Source organism: Pseudonaja textilis, chromosome 3 (genome assembly GCF_049901715.1).
Source record: "Pseudonaja textilis isolate UNSWEBS1 chromosome 3, rPseTex1.2, whole genome shotgun sequence".
Lineage (NCBI taxonomy): Eukaryota > Metazoa > Chordata > Lepidosauria > Squamata > Elapidae > Pseudonaja > Pseudonaja textilis.
This window is the reverse complement of record NC_141992.1, coordinates 95,077,879-95,103,485: the sequence shown is the minus strand read 5'-3', so window position 1 is coordinate 95,103,485 and position 25,607 is coordinate 95,077,879. Positions and strand designations below refer to the sequence as shown.

At 35.8% G+C, this 25,607-nt stretch overlaps 1 long non-coding RNA gene across 3 annotated transcripts; it reads right to left on the bottom strand.

Annotated features, from left to right (window-relative positions):
• Positions 1-15,777: 15,777 nt before the first annotated feature.
• Positions 15,778-25,198, bottom strand: LOC148126218 (uncharacterized). Of its 3 annotated transcripts, XR_015742588.1 has the most exons (4): positions 24,938-25,198; positions 20,565-20,750; positions 18,775-18,931; positions 15,778-16,507 (listed from the first exon to the last, which is right to left on the bottom strand). It is a non-coding gene; the product is annotated as an uncharacterized LOC148126218 (long non-coding RNA). The 3 variants fall into 3 exon arrangements; XR_015742587.1 differs by lacking the exon at positions 15,778-16,507 and having other exon boundaries at positions 18,774-18,931; XR_015742589.1 differs by lacking the exons at positions 15,778-16,507; positions 20,565-20,750 and having other exon boundaries at positions 18,774-18,931.
• Positions 25,199-25,607: the final 409 nt, after the last annotated feature.

The window sequence follows — 25,607 nt, the reverse complement described above, 5'->3', positions numbered from 1 at the left end:
TGTGGTCACCATTTGCGACTTGTGGCTTCTAAAATGTGAAGTCAATGGGAAAACTGGCAGGAGGTCAATAGTGTATTGTTCTTGCTTGACAGCTACTGGGACTGCAGGAATTGTTGTCATTAGGTTTTGCAGTCATGTGACATTGCACTTCTAGAACGATATTGCTTACCGATGATAATTCCAGTCCCAATTGCCACTGTCAACTGAGGACAACCTGTAATGCAAGGTTGATAAATTATATAAAGATTCTTTTGTCTTTCAGAAACTACAGTAGTGTCTCTCTCCCATTCTTTGGCACCTACATTATTGTTCTTACAATAACATATGATATTTCACAGTATTAAGTTCAGACACACATACACACATACTCTTAAGGTTTTCATTAACTTATGCTAATATTTTTTTTTAAATCTGTAGCTGCATTTTAGTTCTTGTTCCTTTTGAAATGAAATGCATACTCTGAAACTAGTATAAAACACATCAAGGGGAAATATATTCTAGTCATGGCATGCTTCTTTCTTTTTCAACAATGTTGAGAAGACAAGTGGCCACATGGTAATGTAAAGCACTCATTGTTTTATTTCAGAAGGTATTATTCAAGTTTCAGACTTACTGACTATGGATGTATAGTCACTTAGAAGTAAGGCACATTGAATTCATTTGCATTAGCTTCCAAGTGAAAACATGAAGAGAAGTAGGCTACAAAGGTAGTATGCTTTTTTAAAACAATGATCACATGATATTTTTACCTTGAAGCAATTTCCAGACTACATCCTACAAATAATGAATATTTATTTATCATTGGAGTATGACAGATTTATTGATGGTAGTCACTAAAGGAAGCCAGATTGTCACAGGCAAAACAAAACAACAACCTAGTTCAATTGTAACTATCAGGGAAGCTACAGAACATTCATTCTTTGCTGTATAATATTCTTAGAATAGTGATTCTAAGTCATTGAGTATCTTTGTAATCATAAACAGCATTAATTCTCCAGTACTCTGCTGTTTAACTGTTTGGAGAAAACTTGTGAGAAGAAATAAGACCACATAATTTCTATGGTTAATTTTATTGCATTTTATATTTGATAGCTGAACATAATGAAGTACATATACAGTATTTAGTACATAAGTTAATGTAATAGCAATAGCACTTAGACTTATATACCACTTCACAGTGCTTTTGAAGTCCTCTCTAAGCAGTTTACAGAGTCAGCATATTGCCCCAAACAATATGGGTCCTCATTTTACCAACCTCAGAAGGATGGAAGGCTGAGTCAACCTTGAGCCTGGTGAGATTTGATCTGCCAAATTGCAGGCAGCTGGCAGTCAACAGAAATATTTTACAGTACTGCATTCTAACCACTGCACCACCGTGGCTCTTCTATTGAGTTAACATAATACAGAGATGATATGAGTGTTCAGGGCAAAAATCTGGCAGTTCCATATAACTGGGTAATGGATAGACCTGGAATATATTTTTGGTGCTGCTGGGCAATTGGGATGATTGGGGCATTCTTTCTGACCTTCAACAAAGAAAAAAAATCATTGTAGTCCTGATTAATAGATAGAGCCACAGTACTTTCCCTTCAGATTTCTTCTTGAGGAAACCAGTAGTTCTGATCTCTCAGATCATGAATAATGGCAGGGTATGTGTATCTTGACTTCCAATGTCTGAGTAAAAGCATTAAAAAACCAGTCATTTCCATGTTTTTGTAGGAGAAACACAATTTTTAAAGAACTTTTCATGGGCTCATTCAAATACAACTGTTGCAATACAAGTAAGTTTGTAAATAAGTAGGCAGGGACAACACTTAAAAATTGTATCTGGTTCATACTATTATTCCAGCTATCCAGTCATTTGATAGCAAGATGGGCTGCATATAAATTTAATTAATAAATAAACATTCCATTCTTGCCATGTTGATAATCACACACATGCCTAGTTTACAAAATGGAGTTTTAAGTGAGGTCAATTGATGCAGTTTGTTTAGTTTTTGTCTTATATTGAATAGAAAAGGGAATGGCTGTTTAGACTTTGGACATTTTGGTTTTAAGCTAGAGAAAGTTATAAGAACCAAACTAGTTATAGTTTATTTAGTAATCTGTGGGTTTAATAAGACACAGTATTGTGTAATATGTGAACCCAGTCTTATGGTATGTAATTTTGTATTAATTAGGCATGAAAAAACATGTCCTTAAATAGTATCTGTAAATTAGTGCAAATGTATTTTATTGAACACCTTAACTGAATAAATTTAGTTCTAAACAGGAATAGAAAATCTATGGCAGGCTTTTGTTTGCTGAGCTGTGGTTTGATTTTTTAATGTTTGAAATTGGTAACTGCAGTAGGTACTACTGGTATATATTTAACTGATAGTATCCTAATATTTTTCTCATTCCAATTTTTCCTACAGTATTAATCTTGGAAAGAGATATTTTCTGAAAAGGGGGTGGTGAGAAGAGCTATTCCTTTCTATCTTCCAGAATACTTTGGAAGGAACCTTAGTAGAATTCAACTTTTGTTTGTGATAGTACTCGATTTGCATGTCCAGGGATTGTATCTGTTACATAAATTGAAGAATGGCCCCCTATTTAAACTCATGCAGCTTTGGAAAGGAACCATATGGGATATTGAGGGAGAAAGGAGACATCTGCTTAACAAGTCAGTTCATCCAAAGATGATCATTGGGGGTGACAAATGTTATAGACAGATGGCTTTCACATTTTCTTGGGTGCACAATAGTCCAGACATAGCAAGCAGGAAGTACTGTTTGTTTTCATCTCATCTTTGACAACGCACAAAACACCTGTTCGTTCCCCACCCCAAGTAACTACCTTGAAATAGAAACTCTCTGGAGGTATATTTTGTACTGAAGTTCTGGTCATGGGGTAGGTGCAAGGCAGGATAATGGTTGCCTTGAATTCAGAAGTGAGGAGTTAGGTTGAAGTAAGAATTCCTACCAGCAATGACACTACTGCTCACATACTCAGCATTTTGAAGTCTTTCAAATGAAAACACTATGTAGCTCTACTGCACTTTCAAATACAGTGCAACTGAATTAGAAATAAATCATCTCAGTTCTTGAACTTTGCTAATGTTGTTGAATAATATAGATTCAGAACCGATTTTGACTGGCCCACAGTCCTTGCATGGATGTACTCTCTCTGTTAACAATATTAGAATAACAATATTAAGTACTGTAGAAAGTTAGTACCCACCCCTCTCCTAGAAGAATGAAATATCATAGGAAATACTAAAAAGGCAAAATATTTCCCCTAAAAGAAAATCCAAAAACCTAAAAACCCTAAAATCATAAAGAACACAGAAACTCAGCCCCAGCAGATATTTTGATGCCAGCTCATCTACAGGACAAAAAGGCTGAGTCAGCTTATCTACAACACAAAAGACCTTCACCCTCAGGACATGATAGGATTAGCCCTCGCTCAAATCCAAACTAAGACAAATCTATTAAGCCATAATAGGAATTGCCCAAAGCCTCTTCATTACATCACCCAGCAAGATTCAACCAAGCCTGGGACTCAAGACAACCTACAAAGTTACCCCTGCAAAGTTGCCCCATGGGAATCTGACAACCAATCAGGATACATTCTTGCCACAGGAACAGGAAGCAAGTTCAAAGCCCAACAGAGGGTATAAATCTTTCTCTCTCTCTCTCTCACCCATGTGCTCCATTTTGCCCAGGATTTCAAACTCCACATGGTCCTGTCCATCATTAAACCATCCTTCGAAGCAAGTCTCCATGTTTCCAGTGTCTTTCTTCCCACTTGGAACCGAATCCAGATGGACATTTATTTCAACAATTTGGCACCCCAGATAGGACTCCAAGCTAACCTGACCAATGGACCTGGCCCAGGTAAACCTCCCTTGCCGGCAGCAGACCCATTGAGTCTGTGGGTGAGTTTTCCTGGACCACCTAGAACAAAGGTTTTAAAGGGGTTTTGAGTGTTGAGCTCAAGGGCTGCTTGGAAGGAAGGTTATTTGTATGTCTGTATGTGTGAGTGAAAGGGCCCTTTTCCTAATCACACCTGGATCTTGCTCAATCTGTGCCTTTCCTAACCACAAAAAGGTCCTGGTCTACCAATAGAGCCTGAAAGGTATAGGTCAGGCCAGAGCATAGGACCTTCTGTTAGGGAAAGGAGAATGTGTGAAAATGGAATGGAAAAGTGAATGAGAGAATGTAACCAGCTGGGAAGTTATTGAACAAAGCCTTGTGTTAAGAGGTGCCTGTACTCGTCTACATAGGAAAAGCAGCAGGTCCCCTCAGACCTCCGAGGGTCTGAAAACTGATAGGCTGTGTTTTAGGAGGTGTCTGTACTTGTCTGCTTAGGGGGCAGCAGGTCCACCCAGGCCATTTTTTTTCTTTTTTGGTCTGAAAACTGATAAGCTGTGTTCCCTTTAAAGAAGGTAGACCATACTTGTGAGGGAACCAAAGTTCTCCCAGATGCTTTTTGGTCCAAAAACTGGCTAAGCCAAAGTGAACCCCACACCGAAAGGGGAACATGGGAAGCTGTAGCTTGAGGGTAGTGACAGGAACTCCTCTAGGAGATTTAGGAAAAAGTTGTGAGCAAATTGTGTAGAGAGTGAGCTTTGCTCAGGGATGGGATGAAGCTGGAAAACCAATTTGGCTAAACAAAGGTACTTAAAAGAAAAGAGAAATATATAAATAGGAATGGCTGGTGGCTAAGAATGGCAAATGGATATCAAATTATTAAATCTTGGAAGAAAAATCCATTCTGGTTCGAAGCCAGGAGAAATTAAAAAAAGAAATCAATGAAGGCTGCCTACAAGGAAAGAAGATCTCTGTTTATTTGGTTTTCAGAAACTTCAGTGACAGCATCATGTTTCTGGGGTGGCTGACAAAATAGCTGTTGCTAAGTGAGACATTTGTTAAGTGAGTTTGCCCCATTTTACAACCTTTCTTTTACAACCTTTCTTGCCACAGTTGTTAAGTGAATCACTATAGTTGTTAAATTACTCAGGTTTCTGTTAAGTGACATCCCCAGTGACGTTGCTTGTCAGAAGGTCACAAAAGGAAATTACGTGACACTGCAACCATCATAAATATGAGTCACTTGTTAAATGTCTGAATTTTGATCACATGACCAAGAGGATGCTACAATGGTCGTAAATGCAAAAATTGGTCCTACATCACTTTTTGGGACTGTTGTAACTTTGAATGGTCACTAAATGAACTGTTGTAAGTCAAGAACTACATGTATATCTTTTTTAAAAATTTGTTTTTGTGTCTGGTATTTTTATTTATGTACAGTATAATGAGGTTCTAGTAAAGTGAAAGGTACCTCTAAATGGTTGACTTAAAAAGCAAAATATGTTTAAATAAAACATTGGTTTCTGGGGGGGATTTTGTTTTCCTACAGATCATTTGGGTGAGAATCCCACAACCGCAATCTTTAAAAGCACACAAAATCAGCTCTGCTTTTGTTTTACATCTCTTTTAATTGCTGCTGGCTATAGTTTTAAAAATAAATATGACAGTGAACTATATGTAAATTTTATTATCTTTAATAACATTGTATATGTTGTAAATCAGGAGTGTCAAACTCACATCGTCACGTGATATATTGGGACTTTTTCCCCCTTCACTAAACCAGGCTGTGGCAGGCCCAGAATGTGACGCATATGGTCCACGGGCCCTGAGTTTGACACCATTGTTATAAATTATTTGGAGAGCCTTGCAAAATAAATTATAAAATTATACTATCAGATATAATGTCTATTTGTAATAGCCACAAAACAATTACCATTCCTATCTAGCCTTATGTTAAACTTGCACATTGCAAGAATTAAATATATGTTAATATTAGTTGTTACAATAAGTTGTTCAATATAACAACACATTGTTCCATATTCATTTGAATTAAAGGGCCAGACCAAATGTAATAATAGAAGAGTTGTCTGAAATGTACCATGGGAACCATGGATTGGGATTAGATTACTAAATGAAATATTTTTGTCTTTACCATTTATTTGCTTACTAAAGGAGTTGTTTTGGTATATGCAAGCCAGAGTTATCTACTAGATATAGCTAAACTGATATACTCTTGCTTTGAAAATTAGAGTTTAATTCTGGTTTTCTGACAAATAGGAAATAAATAGTACATAGTTCTGGATATAATGACAAATAACAGTATGCCATGATCCAGGCGTTGTACAGCAAATCACACATAAGAAATTAAAAGGAACATATAACTAGTTAATTGATTCCTAGTAGCACTAAGTAGTAGATAGAATCTATTATGGTAGTTGGTGCCACTGATAAGAAGAATGAGATTCACACGGGAGGTTACAAGTTAGTTCTAATTCAAATGTAAAAAATACTGATCCAATAAATAAATTAATCAGAGCAGGAACAAGTGATTTAATTATTCATTCTCTTTCTTCTTGTGCAGATATGTTTAAACACTTCTTCTTAAATTACAGTTTCTTGGCACTTCGTCCAAATCATAATATGACACCAGGAATTAAAATAGTTTTCCTGAGATGGGCATAAGAGTGGAGAAGACAATCCAGTTTGCATTATCTTCACTCAATAGGCCAAGGTTATATGATATTTGAATCATATTTATTTAACTTTTCCAAACCTGTAATGAATATTTGCTCATCTGTGAAGTTTACTAAATGATTTTTGGCAAATTGCTCTCTCCCATTCTAGTGAATTGTATTGTAGTACTATAAGGATTAAAGGAAATAGTCTCACAGACACAATCCTAGTTGAAAATGAAAGGGCAAAATAGTAATTTATACTGTATAACTGGAAGGCTTAAGAATTTTTTTCCCTTCATTGGTGAATCCTCTTTGCCTCTTGCCTCTCAAATTAGCACATTATCGGTTCTGAACATTTCTACCTAATAAACACATGAACCAGAGTTTCTCCCACCCATTGATGTACATCTGACAGTTGGTGTTCCTTGATAAACCCTTGTATAATTCATAGAATGTGACCGAAGTGCAGAAAATATTATTTTAAAAAAATCTGTTTATCTTGTGTTCTGCAAGATATTTTCTTCAGGGTATTACTTAATGCTGACAATGTAAAAATGGCCTTGTTCATGCAACATGCTTAAGCAGATAAAAAATAGCAGGTGCATATGTGCTAAACATAGTTAATGTTAACTTTACATTTTTGTGGGTTATCATATATGAACCCAGATCTGTTTGGTTAGTTCGTGGCTCAGGGCATTACGTGAGTTAAGAAAGTGGACTAATTCAATCATCAGGTGAAGCATAGTATGAACATAACCAAAGAACATCACATAAGAATGGCAAGTCCCAATTCGTTTATCACAAATTTCTTAGGTAAGCTACTGTTCATACTTGATACAGAGCCAGTGCTCCCTTTTTCCTTGCTGTTTTTAATAACTATTTCTGGTTAAAAAACACTAACATATTATCAGATTGTAGCCATACTTATTCTAAATGAAATTTATATTTTTATCTAGATTTGAATTTGGGCTGATTAAAAGGAAATGCCCGTATGAATAACTATTAGGTAAGAAAGCAGGAAGACTTTGGAGAAAGCAGGAGGAATTCCTAACAAAAAAGAGAGAAGGAACTAAAGAAAGGTGCATATAAACATTCAATCTTCTAATAGCAATTAGAGTCCTATGAAAGTGTTCAAAAATAGATAAGAATAAAAACAGTATCAGGCCATATGACCATATATCACCCCTCCTCTGGTAATACCTCTGTCGGCTTCCTCATTCCTTCACTTATGCAGGAAGAATAATGATTTGTTATTAGTCTCTCCCTGCTTTGGAATCTTACAAAATGAAGACAAAAGTACATTTCATTGAATGCCACTAGAAATCCTTCTTCACATGTAAATGCACAAGGATCAGGAAAAGATAGTGTAAAGATGGCATGCATGAGATGTTGGGGTGAATCTACATACACATTGTATGGATTTGGGGTATTTTACACTCTTTGAATGCCTATGTATTTCTGCAGAAGATTTTCTCTTATTTGTATCCCTACCTATAACATGGAAAACATTGATCCGTTATCTTGGAGTAGAATTAATATTATTACAAAGATAATTTAATTATGTACTCTATATAAATGAATTTGTGAGAGCCACATAATATTTCCTTCAGATTTCCTTTTATGCTATCATATTGTGTATTTTAATGAATTCTTTTTTTAAAAAAGAAAACATATTGTATTAAATCAAATGTTTATTGTGACCAAAAGTCCAATAAAGTCCACAGAAAAAGCTTTTTTTTGTTGAAAGCTATTTTTTTAAACATAGAAAACTGATGACAAAGACCTAATAGTCCATAGAGGCTGCCCTTTGAGAATTTTCTTTTCTTTTTTATTTATTATTTTTAATTATTATTTCTTAACCAGGTTGGGTTAAAGTGATCTCTAAGACACAGTGGGGCCAGATCCACTTAACTTAGCAAATGTTTAAAAGATGATACCAAGCTCTAGCATCCCCAGAGATCAAACCAAATCTCTATTAAATACGGCATTCTTAATGTGTTTTGGTTCCACATGGATATCTCTAATAAACTTAGACTGAATAGGTTCAAGGATTCAAGATTTCTAAAAGTTCAATCTAGCATAATGTAGATACGTTGGGAGATGAACTTGGCTACAAAGACTTTACAAACAGGAAGGATATCATCTAAATTAAGAGTAGGTATTATGGCTGTCTAGATCTAGAATAGATGTTGCAACTCCCAGCACTCCAGTCAGCCTGCTCAATGATACATTCTGTGGGTACTGCAGAACAGTAATATCTGAAGGTTTATAGGTTTACAACCTCTGCCCTCTATAAAATTAAGAACATACAGTTTGTTTCAATGGCGATGAGCTGGTACAATCTAATTATCTAATGTCTTGACATTTTGCAAACAATTGTGGCTGGCATTCTGAAAGTAATCGCGTACTTCTTGGCAGCTCAGAAGGAATTGGGCAGGAAATGCCTGAATCCATGTGCTTTATTTGTGGCAGAACTAATCTCTAATTGGACTACATCTCTAGAATTCTGGAAAGCCAATTTCTGATTGGTTCTTTGTCAAGGCAAATATGTAATTGGTCTGATTTGAAGAGATTCCAAATGAGCAAATTTTAAGGAAATGAATGAAAGAAGAATAAATGGATCAAAAGAACGACAGAGAAAGTCATGGTTGAATGGCACTGATGAAATCCTCAGAGAGAAAAAGGAACAAAAGTCATGTATGGATATAATGAAACAAACGGTGGTATGTTGGAAAGAAAAATACAGAAAAGTAAATAAATACTGTTGGTATGTACTGTATATATTACATTTAGATTTCTTTATCTCTCTTATTTTTGGCCTTTCAATTTACTTTTGCTTATTATTTCTTATTCTTTTTAGTGCTTTGTAAGGCATTGCATACTTCAAAAGAAAACAGCATGATGGATATGTACATATATTTTAGACTAAGTATTTGATTCTGCATCATCATAATCAACACTGCTTTCACAACTTACTGTGTCATTAATATACACGTTTATTTTCATTTTGCAACATTAAAGAATCAGGTTCCTATTGTAAAAAGCTCATGATCCAGACCATTCTAATCAGTGGTAGGATTCTTTTTTTTTTTTACTACCTGTTCTGTGGGCATGGCTTGGTGGGTGTGACAGGGGGAAAATACTGTAAAATCTCCAGCTGGTTCTCTGAACCCATTCAAAATTTCCACTATCAGTTCTCCAGAACATGCTGAATACCACCTCTGATTTTAATACCCTTTAAATGTGATGGATTGTAACTTCTGTAATGCTGGCTGTGGGATGCTGAAATATATTGTTCAGCATTTTTAAAGGGCAAAAGGTTGGAGAAGGCTGAACTATCGATTACAGGAAGACAATGGGACAGCAAGGATGAAACAATGATAAACAAGAATTAATGTGATGAAACATAAGCAGAATCCATTATCAAATCCAATTTATAATGGGGGATTATTTAAAGAACAAGAGCCAGTTTGGTGTATTGAGATAAGGCATTGGGCTGGAAACCAAAAGATTGTAAGTTCTAGTCTTGCCCTCAGGCACAAAGCCAGCCAGGTGACCTTGGGCCAGTCACTCTCTCTCAGCCCTGGGAAGGAGTAAAGGACAAACCTTTGCAAGAAAATTACAATGGGACTTGTCCAAAACCAGATATGACTGAATGGGGTGGGGTGGGGTGAGACAAAAAGAACAGCATAGCGGAAGTCAGTTAAATCTTTAATATTCCATGATCCCTCATCACAGTGATGTTTAAACTGTTTTTCTTACTGTGGTAACCACCAAGAGAAGAGGAAGAAAGCTTTTAATGAATTATTTGATATGGAAAAACACAAGGACTTGCCCTTTCAATACACCACTTCCTACTTTATAGGGAATGTTTGGCTCATATATATATGCAACATCAGACTCGTGGCCTATAATATTTGATTTAGGGAAATTATTTAAGCAGTTAAGGCTAACTGGGAGCACCTAAAAAGAGACAGCAGCTGAAGGTTATGATTACAATAATGACAGAAATACGTTGGATTATAAATGCCATATGAAGTAGACAGCTTGCATAGTAATTTCTTTAGAGCTCAGCAGTCAGCTGTCTAAAAATATGTTGGGCTTTCACATAGTAAGGCAACAAGATTGATGCTTTCATTAGAGAATTTTGGAATTAAAAAGCTAACATATTAGCAAGTTGAGTAGCACATACATTCTTGGGCAGTGCTGAAGGGTGCATTATAGAGACTTTAAGGCAGCATCAATTTGGTGTGACGAAGTCATCTTAAGCTTAGTTGAACAATTTCTTGATGACTTGAATAGGATTATATTGAAGTGTCTAGGTCAAAATGACAAACTACTGTGTGTAGGTAGGTTCTCAGTTCTTTAATGTTATAGAATCCTACATGCTCTATGTTGCTATCTCAAAAATGGTTCATACATTTCTGAATGTACAGTACAAGCTCTCACTTTTGTTCCTCTTTGTTAAACTGATGCAAGTAAATAATTTTTGTTAGCTGTGTGTTTGGTTTTTTTTGGTAAATATGCACAAATGTCTAGGACAAATAGGGCAGCAGAACATTATTCTTCCTATGACTCAGTAATTACATACTGTACTTTAAGGCAATCCACATATGAGTAAGTTCTTTTGATTCCAATGAGAGAGAGGAACAATTTAGACAATTACTTTATTAACATTTCTCTTGGACTGTATATTTCTGCTGCAGGCAAGGGTACATGCATTGTTTGAGAGGAAAGAACTGCTTTCATAAATAAATTAGCATGAATTTGCCACTATATCATAAACTTTTTTAACAGCAATGTTTAGCAATAAGAACTGCATAAAAATGTATTTTTTAAATAATTAGGAAATTGGGTATTTGTCCTTACTACCCAATGAAATGACATACTCTGGAAGGAAAGATCTAGAGACAATATCAAGCTTTTTGCAAAAGTACCATTGCAAAATTTATTTATGGAATAAATGATTCATCAATGATTATGTTGAATGTAGTCTTGACAATAAAAAAGAAAAGTATTTGAGTGAACAAATGTTGCTCTTGTTTAAAGTAGCATTGCTGTTTCTTATATGCCCTAATTTATTAAATTCACACATTTCTCCAAGCTATCTTTTGTTTCAGACATGTTCTATTTTAGTGGTCAGTTTCTGATATGCTAAGACATAAAGCTTGGTTTTAAAATGCAGATGGTGAGCTCATGCATCATATTAAACCATTATATATATCATATAAATCACATTATAGTTTTGACTTGTAAATGCAATATTTGGTAAGTCTACATCTACTTGGTTTCCCTTTTGGGAACTTCCCAACTTAAAGAAATGAAGGATAATCAAATAATAACTTTTAATATTTGTTTAATAGTTTGAACCTACTCTGCTGTCTGGTTGGTTAACATAAAACTCTTATTAACAATGAGCAAATGAGTTTGGTGATCTGTTAAAATGCTTCCACCATGCAATATGATTTTAAAAACCTGTACTACTTCAGAAATACTTTATAGGGGAGAATAAAGAATTTTTGCAGTCCATCTCATGTAAACCAAATTTACCAGTATATTTCAATGTTGGAATGGAAATCATTACACGAAATAAACTAAATATATAATATTTGGGAACGGGCCATTTATTGGATACTTTTCAAGATACCATCTCTCTTCAACTTTCCCTGTATAAGAACAAAGTTCATATTTGTGTTTGTGGGTTTGCTTGACATGGGATGTTACTTATCAGATACAATTATCAGATTGACAGTATAATACCAGAATTATGTATAGCCTTTCTAATGTTGAATACTGACTTATCCCTTTGTCCCTATATCATTTTGGCAACCTTTCAAATCATAATTTCGCGAGTTTAGCTGCATGCATGCGTAGAACCTGTGGTTTCGTCTCATCTATGGTCTCTTCCTATTTATTTGACTAATTTCAGAAATAATATGTATCCATTTACTATTAATGAAGCATTCCTTAGTTTTATTGTTTCTTATCTACATTGCACAACAGACAGTACTTTTTTGACATTAAGGTAATTATCCTAAATCCATTCATGCTACTGCACTTAAGCCACTCTTCTTTAATAAGCTAGTAATGTGTGTAGATAAAGATAGAATGGAAAACCTGAGACCAACACCACCATGTTGATTACATTATTTTTCAAGAGAAAGAAATGCGTAAGCAAAATAATTTGAGATTCTACCGAATAGTTTAAAAGCTGACAAAAGGGAATATTTGTAGCTCGGCTTGAACGGTGGTCCTTTGTAGCCTCTGAGCTTGGTGATTTTCTTGTAGACATTTCATTACCAAACTTGGTAACATCATCAGTGAAATAATACATACATACATACATACTTACATACATAACATATGTGTGTGTGCATGTGTCTGCTTATATGTGTGTATGTATATAAGTATATGTGCAGAAAGAACTCCAGGCAACCTTGAGCCAGTCACTGTATCTGAGTTCTAGGAGACAGACAATGGCAAACCACTTTTGACATTTTGCCAATAAAACTAGGATTTGACCAGATAGTTGTCAGGAGTGAACAATGACTTGAAGGCACAAAAATAAAATAATGAAATCTTAGTGGTATAACTAGGGGTGATTTTTAAATTACAGCTTGATTAAAATGGGCTAGCTTATCCAGCTTATCAGTTACCAGCTGGTAATCCCTATTATATAACTTTGAAGCAAAATGACCCTTTTTAAAGAGTTATTTTAAAGAAACCAAAACATCTAGTGATATGGACATCTGTTGGACTTCTAACTTTTTAAATGTTAATATCATCACTACTATCTTACTCACATAAGTATAAAAGACAGCATATTGATCCATTCATCCTGTTAAATATGCTAAGTCTCTTGTTATTGAAGCCTCTGGTCATATTTGCTCATTTTAAAATCCCCATTGTCTTTATAGAATTTCACAATTCTATATTCTGTCTGTTCACACAACACGCATTACAGCCACAAACCATAATAAATACTGTACAGAAATTGAAAGATGTTTATTCTACAAACACATTTTGCAAAGAAGAGAACATTCTGGACTTTTGTGGATGACCAGACTTCAGTTTGAGGCAAGGTCTGAATGGAAATGATAAATTATGTGGACAGTTGGAACTTTACCTATTAACACAGATATACGGAATTTGTTCTGAAGATTTTATTAGAACAGGAACTTCCCCCAGAACACTCATGGTCAAGTTAATTCTATGAATGACAAATTTAGGCAGAAATCTTCCATAGTTAGTATTGATAAAGATAGAGAAAGTCATATATTGTTAACCCTTAAAATAAAGGTTAAAAACATACCAAAGAAGACTTAGCTGATGTTTCTTTCTGACATGTTAAGAGGCTTTTTTCCCCAAACATGAACATTTTCCCTATATGGAAACATTCAGGCATGCAAGGGGCTGGGCTATCTGAGGGACACATTAGCCTCCCTCATTAAATCTGTCAGGAAGGCATGCTGCAAATACCACATTAGCTAGTGACCTATTTTGATGGACCCCAGGAGACATACTTTCTATTCCATGGTGTCCACCTAATGAAACATTCTTCCCCTGGAAACTAAATAAGTTCCATTCCTTTTGATAGGGTATTCTGGAACTCACTGGAGACCTGACTATATTATCAAGCCTGGAGCTCTCAGGGAACTGCTGATACACTATTGTTGAAGTGGCTATTCTTGTCTTTTCTTGTCTAGGTTTTGTATATTTGTTTTTATGATCTTAATTTCTTAATGTAGATTTTTATATAATTCTAATTTGCTTTTATATCTGTGGTTTTTATCTGATCATTGTGCATCATCCAGAGTTGTTTTTCATGAGATGGGCTGCTATAAAAATCTAATTAATTAATTAACCAATTAATTAATTAATTCTTTATTTTGGTCCTAAAGGAAATAGTACCAGAAATATGCAGAAGAGCAAGGTAATGACCAACCAATCTTAGAATTGACAATGAAGATATTGAAGTGATGGGCAGCTTTTGTTATTTAGGACTGACTATCAACAGTTAAATAAATCCAGCTTGGTATGGTGGTTAAGGCATCAGGCTAGAAAACTGAGGAAACCACAAGTTGTAGTTCTGCTTTAGGCACAAAGCCACTCGGGTGATCTTGGGCTAGGGTCAACCTTCAAGATTTTCTCCCTTTGCTTTGCATCTTCTGCTGTCAAAAAACCGGGGGGAGGAGGGGGAAATGGTTATGGGAAGTGAGCTGGAGGTGTTACAAACCAGAACTGTATAAGCTGGGGGAGGGGGTACATTCTTGTTTAGGTTTCTATCCTATGCTATGCGCAGCTGCAACTCTTTATCAAACTATGTCAAGGTCAACAGACAGAAGCTTCATCACCACCTGGAGATGCCCACATGATGATATACACAACTTTCAATTGGATGAGCCAGTTGAACTATTGGGGGTGGGAACGTTGCCATTGCTTTGTATAGGTGATTTATGCGCCCATTTTCTCAGATTCAGAATTCTTTTGTTGCTACCACTTGACTTCCAGTAAAAGATATCTTTTCTCTGATTAAAGGAGTCCAAGTATTTCTTTCTTGGATTTTGAATGGAGCACCAGCTGACAGCTAGTCACTTTCTTTCTGCCCTAAGAGTGTGGCAAACCACTTCTGAAAAACCTTGCCAAGAAAAGTGCAGGGACTTGTCCATGTACTCTGTCAAAATCAGACACAATTGAATGGAAGAAGATGAATAAAAAAGAACAATGTAAGTAGAGGACCAGCTAAAACTTTAAATCATTAATGTCCCATATTCCTCATCATGAATATAATTTTAAGAAATAAATAAAGTGAGTAAATCATAAAAGATCAGAACTGGGCAAGCAATTGCTCTCTGGCAGCAAAAGCTGGACTTTGAAGGCACAGGATAGAAAGAACATTGATGATTATGAACGTTGGCTGTTGGAGTAGACCCTTCTTATAATGTCACTGCTTGATATAAGTGTCTGCTTGCTTTGGCTGGGCAGCTATGCTGACTGCCATGGTGAGTCTGCTGGGAATATATACTTTTGGCATTTATGTCCATATCTCTTCTAGGAACACACCTTGTCACAATGAGGCAGCACAATAAGATTTGGTGGTGATTGGGACCCTTTGTTTAATGAGATGTACAGATATATCAGCATGCCAATAGATTTTACAAATTAATTAAATGATTTTTTAAAAAATAATTATTTAGAAGAGCCACATCTTGACCCTTTATTAAAATTGAATTCTGCAAATTTGATGCAGAATTCAATTCTGCAACTAATTTCAAATTGGATGATTATATTTTCAACAGATATTTTCTTAAAATTGGTGGATTTTAAGTCCTGCTCAGATATATTTTGAATTGTCTTCTGTTTTTGCTTTGTTGGGTCAGTCTTGTTTTTCTACTCCATTATAGCCAGCCTTCTCAAGTTGGTTTCTTGGAACTGACCTTGACTTGGCTTTTTGATTTTACCACCATCTCCTCCTTAAATTAGATGTTTCAACTTGGCTCCTTCATTTGGAAAATTCATACAGGGTGTACTGTCTGTCCTGATGACTAGTTTCATAAGTATGTATTTATAGATTTTCTTCATCAAGCATCTTTTCATGGAACTTATAATAATTCAGTCAAATCTTTCATATATAAAAGCAAATTACATTTCATAGCAGAAGCAATTATTGACAATGCAATCATTTTGTTTATTTGTTTATAAATGTTTTTGTTTATTTTGTTTATTTGTTTATTTCACTCTGTGTAGAGGCAATGTTTTCCAATTCTTCTCTGAGTGTGAATTTACTTAGCAGTGCTTAAGATAATTGTGTCAGCACCAGCAAATAAGAAAGGGAATTTTTTCTTCCTTTCAATTCTAAAGATTTTCTTAAAATAAAATGTATAACCATAAGACTCTTCGTTCTTTTACTGCAGCTAAAAAGCAACTCTTTGAAGATTGCAGACTTCACTTGATGATTTGGGAAACTATTTTTTCCTGCTGGTTTAAAACAAAGTTGATTGTTTTAGTATCTGGCTAATTTTGTCAAATTCAAAACAGGTTGAACCAAAGTTAAAACTTGAATAGGTGATCACAAGGAAAAATAAAGCAATAGCCTGTGCTAGAAAAATGCAATGATAAACCATTTCCAGACTGATGCCAAGAAAGCATGTCCATGTCCATGCAGAACTCAGATAGATTGTACCATCAAGCCAATTTTGAATGATTAAAAAAAAACTTGGTCAGACATGATTAGTACTGTATATGGCTGGGATTTGAGGAATCAGAGGAATTTGGGTTTTCCTGAAATACAGCATAAAATATTTCTTTTCCATTTCTGTTTACAAACAAATATAAGACCCACAGAGTTGTTTTATGTTAATAGAAAATATTATATAATTCAACATCTTATGGACAAAAAAAGAGACCTTTGCTAATTAATGTCTAATATTAACGTCTGATAATATTGCTAAAAAGAAATTTTTAATGTTCCACCACACCCTGAACTATTACTCTTAGGTCATCAAAAGCTGCTTGTTATAATTGTTCCAGATTAGCAGACAATAATTTTAATCAAGAAGTCACTCCTATGTTCGTTCAGTTACATGATTCATAAAGTACTGTGTTAAACTAGACACTTGTGTGAACAAGAATGTTCTCAAATAGTTGTTCAACCTCAAAGTGGATCAAAAGAAGGTGATAGGATGATACGTTACCTGGCATGCTGATTCACAGCAGTGATACATACCACTATAGCTATATTATTTTCTTGGGATGGGTAAAACATTTACCACATATATTTTGCTAAACCCTCAGGATGTGCATTCAAGAAAAATGCTGTAATTAATCAGCCATAATGTATCCCTTTTTCTTTGTGGACATACAGTGTAAAAGTTGAGTCAAGTTATTGTAGGAGGCCAAAGGATTAATTTAGCAATGATGACAGTGATGATTTGATGTACAAGAATATGCTTCGGTTGCAAGTTCTAAGCTTTGTAAGACCAACATTTACTTTATTTTGTTACTTTAAAGAGGATGTGATCTGCTACTTTCTTATTGAAGTTGGTTAGTTTCTGGGAAGGAATACAATGCAGGAAAATGTCCATTCTTTCAACAGTCTTCCATTTGTAACAATTGAGTTTTTTAAACAAAACTGCAATATTTATTTATTTATTTATTTATTAAATTTATTGGCCATCCATCTTTCCACAGAGTAACTCTGGGTAGCTTGCAAAACACAATAAAGGCGGGGGGGGAGGAATCTAAATTGCACAGCACAGCGCAGCGTAGCACAACAACATAACATGTAACACAACATAACAATATAACATAATATAACAACACCACACTACAACAAAACATAAATACAGCAAAATATATTAATATATCAAAATATAACAAAACAAAACAAAAATATAAATGGGAAATTGCCATGATTGACAAATGAAACAGCCTTCTTTTATTGATATATTGAGACAAAATTTTAACAAATACTCTCTACGGTACTTTTTTCACGAAGGACTGCATGTATCTACTGAAACATTCTAGAATAAGATTTCTCATATTTTATAAAATGTTTTATAAAAGTCATTTTATAAAAATACCTTTCTCACGTGAAATAAAATTTATTTTCCATCTTGTTTACAAACTTTTCAGCATATATAAAAAGTATAAGACTGATTGACAATGCTAAAGCTCTCCTTCTGGTCATCCAATCAAGGTATGGATACATATTAGCTAAACCATAGTTCAGTTTGCTAGGGATTAGTTGAGTAACCTGCCAATGTGTTCAGTGTAGTTTTCTCATTTATACAATACATTGAAACACCAGCTAACTTAGTGACAATGGACCTTGGTATCTCCTAGTAAGTTTTGATGTAGAATACCACTGGCATCAATTTACAAGGGGTTGTGGAATTACAGTTGACTGAGTATAACATAACTTGCTGGAATAAAATATAGTTGCCAGTTAGTTGTTCAGAGCACTGTGTTAACAAATCTTTACATGCATTTTTTCTTGTCTGGGTAACATTTGTGGTGAGTACCATAGCTAAACAATGTTTTCCAACTGGGGGTGGGGTTTCATCTGACATTATGATTTAGTTAAAATTACTCATATTTAAATCTCATTCATTTCACAGAAAATGTTAATAGTAAAAGCAATAGCACTTGGACTTATATACTGCTTCAAAATGTTTTACAGCCCTCTGATTGGTTTACAGAGTCATTATATTGCCCCCAACAATCTGAGTCCTCATTTTACCCACCTGTTTGAGAAGAATATTTACCAAATATTGCCAAGAATATTAACAGCTTATACTGGAACCAGTAATTCAACCGCCTTCGTTATCTAGAACATTTCGGACATGTTGAGACAATTCATATATTACCCAGCCAAGTTTTTGGTTATGTTGGTTAAGAATTCTGGAAGACATAATGGAATACAATTCCCAGAATCATGAGGGTGCCGCTTTGGTGAAACTTAGCGCACAAAGCAGGAAATATTTGTTTTTGATCAATCCTTCTGTGAATTCATCAACAGTAATTTCGTCGAGAATGAATCCTACCAGATTTCAGCTAGATAGCAGCAAACTTTCTTCATTTTCTGCTCATCTTTGCTGTTATTTAATGGTTGTCTGGATTTTTACCCCAGATGTGGGAGTTTTATTTAAAGTAATGTTTACATTAAATTCAGAGGAAGCGATTGCAATGGTTTGATTGATTGAGAATCTCAATATGTTTGATCTCCAACCAAATCACAACCCTTTTTTAATGTTAGAGAACAAACAAGCCTCACAAATGAACAACATTTTAACAAGCTGGGAGTAGATATTACAGAGGTGGATACAGGAGAAATAGGAAAAAAAGACCTGCATAATTTCCGAAATAGTAAACCACTGAGTAGCAAAATATTTATCCAAGGGAATTTCTACTGTTTACATAGTCACATGAATGTCTCATCCTTTGGTACAGAAAATGTTCCTAACTCTTTATTTTTAACTTTGAAAACATGTAGGGGTTATGATCATGACTAATGTAGAAAATACCATTTAATTTATACTGGTCTTGGAAAAACTTTTGTGACCGTAGTTCCCACTTATTATTTATAATGCAGGTTAAGGACTGCAGAGATCTTATTACATATCTGGGTTAGTGTAGGCTTGGATGAATGTTCTGAGTATTATGACTTTCCTTAAACTGGGTGCCCTTTAAACGTGTTGGACTCCAGGTCCCATCATTTTTAGATAGTATGGTCATTGGGAATTAAGTCATAACCAAATGGGACATTTATATAAGCAAATAGGTATATGGCTTTGGGTTGCATTTTGAGTGAAAACATATTCAGAAAAAAAAGGGTTACACATATTTGTACAGTTTCAACATGATGAAATGCCTCTTCCCTGGCAGATCCATTTGGTTCCATGTTGAATTATCTAGAAAGATGGAGGTTTGTGAATTCTGAATTCTAGAAGACATCAGGCTATTATTTGTAGATGGGACACCATATAAGTGAAAGATAAGTTGTGAGAGTTTGAACACAAATCAATAACCTAGCCATGATGCACATTATGAGCCAATGCACAGTCCAATTGAATTTGGCAAAATGGACCCCGTGGTAATTTAATATGGGGCTGGTATGCACGTTAAGAAGAATAAAGTGTTAAAACCCTGAAGTGGTAAAATGGACTGTAATCTAAAAAATAATGCATCTTGGAAAAACCCTCCCCTCTCTTTCTTATGAAGCTTTCTTTCTTTCTTTCTTTCTTTCTTTCTTTCTTTCTTTCTTTCTTTCTTTCTTTCTTTCTTTCTTTCTTTCTTTCTTTCCTTCCTTCCTTCCTTCCTTCCTTCCTTCCTTCCTTCCTTCCTTCCTTCCTTCCTTCCTTTCTTTCTTTCTTTCTTTCTTTCTTTCTTTCTTTCTTTCTTTCTTTCTTTTTAAAAAATAAGAATGTGATCCTAATAGATACAACTATTCCTCTTTCTTACGATTTATCTCCTTCTGCCAGAAGTGAACATCTACCTCAGGATTTCAAATTTGAACTTAACAATGGGTCCTTACCTATGAATGTGAATTCTGATGAGGTCAAAGAATGTTATTCTCTCAAGTAGCTATGCAAACTGTAGCCTTGATCATCAGGAATTCAAAAGCAAGACCAAGGCAAGCCATCTTCCATGTAACCCTTTCATGGTATCTCCTGCTTACTGTAAAATTTTAAGCAAATCTTCTCTCCCTCATAGCATCTTTCTAGGGGGAGAAAAATGATCATGAGTTGGATAGGATAGAAAAGAAAAAGTTGACCAATGTTTTGTCGATAGGCTGGTGCATCAGAATTAAGAAATTTATATCCACATACACATTTCAGTGTCTCTTAAAATTGCAACAGTAAGAGAAAATGGTACCTTCTCCTTTTAACCAATCAATTCTTTCCTTTGGACTCTTTGGATACTCCCCTTATTTCTTGGAGCAAGGCAGAGAGGTGTTTAGTATCCTTTTAACAGCCTCTCTTGTTTCTATGTGCTTAGGGCTGAGATGTCACTGACCAACCCTTTGGCACTGGTTCTTATCACATGGCATAAACTGGCACACACAGATGTAATGGAAAATTTAAAAAAAGCCTTCATGCAAATATAAGAGCAGGATGGAACAAGCCACAGAAGGCAAACACACTCTTGGTTATGAGAGCCATAACAGCTTCAGAGTGAAGCAAGATAATCCTTTACAGCAAGCTGCTTCTAGTGGGAGAAGTGACACCTGTCTCCAGATGTGTTGAGGTACATTGAGCACTTCTTCACTCTCAGGTTACATACATGGGCCTTGAATATCATCCAGGGCAGAATGACTTTTCCCTCTCTGAGAAACATAAGGAGAGGATTTGAACTGGGAAAGATTTCAGCAATGCCAGGCTATTATCACTTAGCTAATGACAATTACAGGAATTTGAGTCAATCTGTTTAAGCCTTCCTCAGTTAGACTAAGCCACCTGGCAGAAAGGGAAATGGGCTACCAGCGAGATGAAGTTCTGTAGAGTAGCAAAGTGGCAAAAGTAGACCTAATTTCTTTAATTTGAATTCCTGTTTTGCAGTAGCAACAGTAGCAACACAGCAATAGAATGGAACAGAATCATGGAGAAATAACATCCTTTGGTTCTAGGTTTCTAGATGTTTTTAAAAAATATATATACAATCCATGAGTTAGTTAAGGCCAATCTCATAATATGTCTATCACCTGCAGGTTTAGAAGGACCACTATTACCTGAAGACCTTCCCCCACCATGAACTATGGAACTAGTTCATATATTCATCAGCAAGTACTGTGTAATGGGGCTGCACAAGTTTCACTTCAACAATGTGTCAAGTAAAGCATCACCTTGGAACTACTTTGTGATATAACACAGGTTACACAGCCCTTCCTGTTCCTCACAGTGAAGTGAAGCTGCTGGAAGGGGGACACACAAGTTTCACTTCAACAATGTGTCAAGTAAAGCACCACCTTGGAACTACTTTGTGATATAACACAGGTTACACAGCCCTCACTGTTCCTCACAGTGAAGTGAAGCTGCTGGAAGAGGGACAGGAGAACCTCCAACAACTGGTCATGCTGGAGGAGATCTCAGAATTGACAAAAGTCACTTTGTCATCAGCAAACATGCCATCGGTGTCCCTTGTCAAGGTGAACAGCAGTGTCTCCTTGGCACAAGGTGCATTATTAAGTTAAAGCTTGTCCACCTGGCAAGGTCTTAATGAATAATGGAAGCTCATTTGGTGCAGCATCATGAAGAATATTTATACACAGTATGTGATCTCTAAGAGTCCACAGTAATCAATCAATCAATTGGTGTAATTTTGCAGATAATCTGTCCCCCAGAGAACCACTTAGTTTAATGATAAAGAAATTTATCACAGGCATTTACATACCTTAGCAATTGTTTTACATCACGCAGAGGATGCATAATATCCTCAGTTTATCACCAAGGTAGGTTGATTAAAAATCAGATTCAGTTGGTAAATAAGCCAACTGATAAGTAAGCAAGTGCGAGACATGATCTCACCTTGGGCTGATATCTCAGTCCTTCCTTTCATACCATGTATAGATTGGCAGTAAGATTTTAAGTGAGCATTGATGAGAGGAAAGCAAGCTGGTTTAAGGAATGGGAGTTATATATGTAGCCAGCACAATTCTAGCCTTCAGAAGACTTGTTTATGCTCCCTCTCATTAGCAGAGCTATCTCCTGCCTAGTGCCAAAGGCAGTCTTAGATATACCCATGATTACAAATCCATATTCTATGTTGATTAATGTAGAACAACTGCTAATCTCTGATTCATTGCTTAATAAAAGAGCATTAGGGACTACTAACTATGTAAATTTGAGGACTTCCAGTTCAGAAAGCTCTCCCTTGAGTTATCACCATAGGATATTTGCTCTGATAAGAAGAGAGAGAGAGAAGACACAGAAAAGGAGGAGTCCACAGCATATCTTTCTTCAAAGATCTTGATTATCCTGTAATAATTATGGAAGCCAGCTGCTGCTGCAAATTCAAAAGCAAAAATATTTGGAAACCCAGTGATATAAAGACAAATTGTTTTTTTCAGTGGTACATTATACAGCACTTCCAATGCTTGTTAAAAAAAATAGAAAGGCAATTCCTATGTGACAATTACTGTCTGCTGGAAGATGAAGAGCTTCACTGCTGGGAATAGAGTGAGGAATGTGGGAGAGAAATAGATGTTAAGGATAACAGTGCAGAGGCACAATGATTCTGCTTCAAGAAACAAAATGTGACTGGGTCTTTTGTAGAAAAAAAAAGATTATTGCTGAATTAGATCCATCCTGCCCATAATATAGAAAATGGCACCTAAGTCCGGCAGAGAAGAGCCAGCTAATGGATGTGTTTCTTATGTGCCCTAATTTTATCTCTTTCTTTTTTGCTTTCTCTCTAGAACAGGGTTGAGTGGTTGAGCAACTGTGGTCTTTCAGAAGTTGCTGGAACTGCAGTTCCTAACATTCTCCACCAGTGATTATGCTAGATATGATTTCAGGACAATGAAAGAAAACAGTATCTGAAAAGACAACTTCATCTGTATCTCAACTCACTGGAAGGTTTCTTTGCAACATTCCATGCCATGTGTCTTTTGGCAAATTCCCAGGTGAAACTGGAACGATCTATTTGTCTATGATCAGAACCAAAATTAATCCTGGCCATCTTTGGTTTCATCTCACCGCTGAGCTGGTTGGACCAGAATTATATCCTGTCAACATTCCCAACAGTGAACCATCTTTTGCCCTAAATTCATGTTTAGGTGACACATTACAATCTCTGTATCATGTATTTGTTTCCTGAATTGCTAGGTTTTTCAAAACAAGCACAGTTCAATCTATGGATGGCATAAACAGTAGATAAGGTACATTTTCCCAACTTCCTTTGAAAACCTGTCAAATGATGCTTTACTACAAAGTACCTGCCCTGTATCCCACTCTTTTTATTGAAAAGTATAGTCACAGTTCTTGATGTGCCACAATCTCTTCACCTAATTACACATAGTTGCAAAACTGTGAAATTCAAATCTTTCTCTTCTCCAGCAAAACAAAGTTGTGCAAAATGTGTGATAACAGGCAGAATCCACTCTATTGTAATTGTAGGTTGTGTGCTTTGTAGAATTAAATCTAGAAGGGTTAGGAGTGCATCACCCATAATTGTCTGCCAGCAATTGGCTGGACCAAATGGTATTTTGCTAGTCATGAGTTGTATGAGTTGCAACCCCAAACACATGTATATATTTCAGCATGCTGCTGAATCCATTCAGAATATTTCAATCATTTCAGGTTGTAGAAGGACACATTAGATATCATCTGAGAAAATAAGTTCTAATTTAGATCCAAAGGACTAGCAGTGTTCCAATATCTATAGTATAACTGTCACAAAGAAAAGGGGGTAAATTATTCTTCAACGCCCCCAAAGGCAGGATAAGACCAATGGATGGATACTAATCAAGGAAAGAACCAACTTAGAATAAAGGAGAAATTTCTTAACAGAACAATTAATCAGCGGAATGGTTTTCCTCCAGAAATTGTGGGCGTTCCAATGCTAGAGGTTTTTAAGAAGAGATTGGACAACCATTTCTCTGAAATGATATAGGTGTTTCTACTTGAGCAGTGGATTGGACTAGAAAACCTCCAAAGACCCTTTCAGCTCTGTTATTCTGTTCTGTTGTTTGTTTCAGTCACTCATTTCTATCTTTAGTTCTAGCCATCTAATTTTCTATGCTGTTTTGATACAAAAGAACAAGGTAGCTAGGAACAACCCCTGAAACAGTGGTGGGATTCAAAATTTTTTTACTACCGGTTATGTGTGCATGGGTTGGTGGGCATGGCTTAATGGGCGTGGCAGGGGAAGGTTACTGCAAAATCCCCACTCCCTCCCCAACCCACTAACCTGCTTTCCAGCTCCATTCTCCTGTGCAGGGCAACAAAAGAAGACCCAGCCGATCAACTGGGATTCGGGAGGCAGAGAATAGATGGGGCCGGGACCAGTCAGAGGTGGTATTTGCTGGTTCTCCGAACTACTCAAATTTTCCACTACCGGTTCTCCAGAACTGGTCAGAACCTGCTGAATACCATCTCTGGTCTGAAACCTAACTGTTTTCTTTCTTTTTTATTCCCCAGTCTGAATTCCAGAGAAGATCATGAGTTGCCAATCTGAGGACATGTCTTGCATAAAGAATTATCTGAGAAAGAGCAGCTGATGTCTGGTTGGCAGAATGAGTAATACCAGTGACTCATGACTTTCAATTCTACTGTAGGCTTTCAATAAAAACAAACGGCAATGGAAAATTAAGGCATAGTAAAAACTGATACACTATTATACGATAATAGTGCATATAATCCATTACTTAACTTTTTTCAACTATGGAACTAGTCAGGAGAAAGCACTATCTTTTTGGTCACTTCCATGCTTCCTTACATATGTTCATTCAGAATTAAGACCTATTCCTGATCAATGATTATAGGGTTGCAGATTTTACATTAATTTCAGACTGGAAATTCAAATGGGGATTGTCCCAAGTCTTTATGCAGTATGATGCAATGGTTTTATCTTCTGCTGT